This window comes from Lontra canadensis, unplaced genomic scaffold (genome assembly GCF_010015895.1).
Source record: "Lontra canadensis isolate GAN:19392208 unplaced genomic scaffold, GSC_riverotter_1.0 scaffold1698, whole genome shotgun sequence".
Taxonomy (NCBI): domain Eukaryota; kingdom Metazoa; phylum Chordata; class Mammalia; order Carnivora; family Mustelidae; genus Lontra; species Lontra canadensis.
In genome coordinates this window covers 5966-9470 of record NW_022632682.1, presented here as the reverse complement: position 1 = coordinate 9470, position 3505 = coordinate 5966, and the positions used below count along the sequence as shown (strand labels likewise).

Sequence of the window (3505 nt, the reverse complement as noted above, 5' to 3'; positions counted from 1 at the left end):
CACTCTGTCTTCTCAGCCCTATCTCCTTCCTGACAGACTCCCTCAGGTCTGCATTCATTCCACTCCCTGCCTTAAATAAAATCAGCTGCCATCAACCTTGTCCTGCTCACAGGGATAGGAACTAATATACCTACGAAGAACAGGGGATCCCTAAGGACAGAGGGTCATTTTTTATCACCCTCCAATCTGAGGTCATGAGATGGGCAGGAGCAGGTATCCAGGGAAGTTCTTCTGTGATCTCTTTTTTCCTATTAATGTCCTCAGTTCTAAAAGAGCATGTGGGCTTTCTGATTCCCATGTTTTTTCATACACCCTGGCACCCAGATGACTTTTCATCATTCCTTGGGTATTCCCGTTTGTTGGAGCAGGACAAGGTTAGCTTTGACTCCTTGGGCTTCTTGGTGTCCTCTAGCCTGTAATCAGGGGGAGGCTTGGGAGGTGCTGAGCTTCCTGGTAATAAATTCTCATGAGTAGCTGCTTTCTCAGTACTGAGGGAGAAAGTAGAGGGTAGGTCAGCCCAAAGGACAGTCTTATTGATGCCACCAGCTGTTGTCCAGAAGCAAGAGCCACAGTCTAACGAATCTACTCTACTCCTTCCCAAAATGAATAGGAATGGAACTCCTGAAATACCCATTTCCCTTTTTTGCCCCCACCCCTGTCCATCAACACATTTCTCAGGATACATTAGAGAAGAAAGCATTGCAATATTAACTAGTGGGTGCAGATTTGACCCTGACCTAAGAGACAGGTCAGTTGTGATAAAGGCCTTTTTGGGAGAAATTCAGCCCATTTCAGCTTCCCTTTTCTTCATCTGTAAATGAGGTTGGTTAAAAACTCTATTTCACCATATGACCTTCCCCCACTAAAGCTTCTATATTTGATTCTTATTCATTTTTCCTCTATATTCCTAAAAGTAACATCACACACAGAGACATTGAACTTGATGCTTATATATATTCATTGACACAGAACTCCACAACATATATTGTGGAAGAGCACTTATATTTGATCACTTATCTATACATATATCTATCTGGGTACACAATTACAGAGAAGTATCCAGAAGGGCACTCTTCAAAGGGCTGACAATGTTTATAAAAGGATGGAGAGTTTCTAGTAATTTGTATTTTCCTTCATTTTGTGAAGGTTTAACAGAGTTATATTCCTTTCATTAAAAGAATAGTCATCAAGGAAATGGACACACACACAGAATAGACCCTTAGGCAGACAGAGGAGGGAGCAGGGACAAAGTTGAGGCCATCCCCTCCATTTTGGTGGCATCTAAGACCTTTTCTGCCCAAAATAAAACCACTTTGTGTATTAATTAATGCAGACATAAGTCTACTTCTCCCCACCCTGCTGTTTTCCCCACATGAATAGAGTTGACGGTTCACTTAGGGCTCATTCTAATACCTTACTAAAGGCCCAGAGAGGTCATTGTGTTTGCCAGGAACCTCTTTTGACTTCTTCTCTGTATGTGTCAGCTCCAGCAGGGTGATGACGAGATTCTCAATCACCTGGGCCTTGTTGCTCTCACTGTTACAGGTTTCCTTTGAGTGGCCCTTCTCACCACAATATGAACATAAGATTGTGTATTTTCATTTCCTGGCTCTACACACATCCCCAGGACCATTATTCTTATACCCAGAACCCCCACTGGTGCAAGGAGATTGAGCCCGGGAACTGTTGGTGCAATCAATGACCAGTATTGGATCAAGAAGTCTGGCCCTGCCTCTGAGGGGTAGGGCTTCCAGGGATGTAAGTAGAGGGTCCTGAGACTCCACCAGGATCACATCCTCATCTGAGTCATCAAGGGTATCATCTACCTCTATTACATTGCAGTCAGTGCCACTGATTGCTATTGGCTGGGGGCCCTGAAATACTACAGGGCTTGCTGCCCTCTCCAAGATTACCTCAGACCTCTTTGGTCGCTTTGGTTTCATAAAAGTGTCATTCCATTCCTCTTCCTCCCTTATCATCTTGATTAACTCCAAGAAACTAGGAAGATGATCCTGATCATTTGCATATATCCTGAGAATATGTTTCAGCCTAAAGTGCAGGTCCCTAATTCACTCAGCTCCTAAAAGGAGCTGCTGCAGGTGAGTCTGGTTGGCATCTTTCTGAGCTATGATCCCTGCCTGAATATCATTCTGAAGCTGCACTTCCAAACAGATCACATAAAGGAAGGCTTTCTCCCCTTGTGCGTGCAGAGTGTTAAAAAATTTACCATGAGTGGTGACACTGCTTTCAGACTCCCCAAACACCAGTTTCATCGCCCACAAGAAATCAGCCACACTTAGATTGGGGTTGGTGGCCTGGAGCAAACGCATTACCTCCCGGATGGGATCCCTAACTGTTTTTCATTAAGCGTTTGAGCTTTTCCTCCTCAGACATGTTCCAATCAGGCAGGACCCCATTGACTTGGATCAGCCAGTTTTCAAAGGTTTCTTCCCCTTGGGCTGGCACCACTCTCCCGAAGAACAACTTCACATTTCTTTCTGCCATGTGGATCTTTAAAGGACCAAGACTCCTCCCCAGGGACCTCAAAATTGAAGGGGCCCAAGGTGGCAAGGGTGTGTTTTGCCACAGCTGTTACCCACTAGTGCAATGATGCTAGCCATGACGGATGACGGTCGTCTATCTGAATATAACAAGATGCTCAGACTTTTTAGAAAAGCCTAATCTGTAGGAGGAAGCAATGTTCCCGGGCTCTGCCTTCCTTGTCTTTCAATAGGGACTGTAAAGAAAAAGGGGGGAAAAAGGTCAATAAGGCAGTAGATTGCAGGGAAGGGGTCTGCAGTCACTTACTTTAATGAACACCCTGCAGTACCTTTTATATTTGTCCACTGACCTAAAAATAGCCTGCAGGAGACTGCAATTACAACTTTTCTGGAGCTACCAGGGGTCCTCCTGCTAGCAGGGTTCCTTTCAGAGTTACATCCATCCCTTCTGGCCAGTCTTCCAGGAGGGAGGGCAACTGTTGCTTTGAATTCTAGGTGAAATAGTGTGTGTGGAGCTGTTGTTGGGCTCTCAGAATAAGAGTGCAATGGTCTAAATCTCATAGATTTGTGATAATGAGGTAATAAGATACCCTTGTCATTGTGTGTCAACTATACTCATATATAAAAAAAATTAAAGATATCTGTTAAACTCACGTTTCATATCTCAACCACACACCCTTTTCAAAAGTTTCTCCCCTTATTTCTCGGATTATAAAACACAAGCTCCGAAACAAGTGCACCCCTTTAATTCACTTCCAGCGTCTGCAGCAGGTGCCTTCCATGAAAAAGCTCGCCTTCGGGGGTAGGTCGACCTCTGTCCACTGGGGTTGCAGATCCCAGCCCTGATCTCCGTCCAGTGGGGTTTGCAGATACCAGTCCTCAGGGCGTCAAGGCTGTGTCGGTCCCGTAGGATAGGGCAGAGAAGGGAAGGGTCAGAAGCAGCCTCATCCCTCGTCCCACTCCCTTTCCCTACCTGCACCCCCAGCTCCGCTGTAGCTAGACAG

General features: G+C 45.3%; 1 pseudogene; it reads right to left on the bottom strand.

Moving 5' to 3' along the window:
* Positions 1–1003: 1003 nt before the first annotated feature.
* LOC116863582 lies at positions 1004–2747 on the bottom strand (annotated as a pseudogene).
* Positions 2748–3505: the final 758 nt, after the last annotated feature.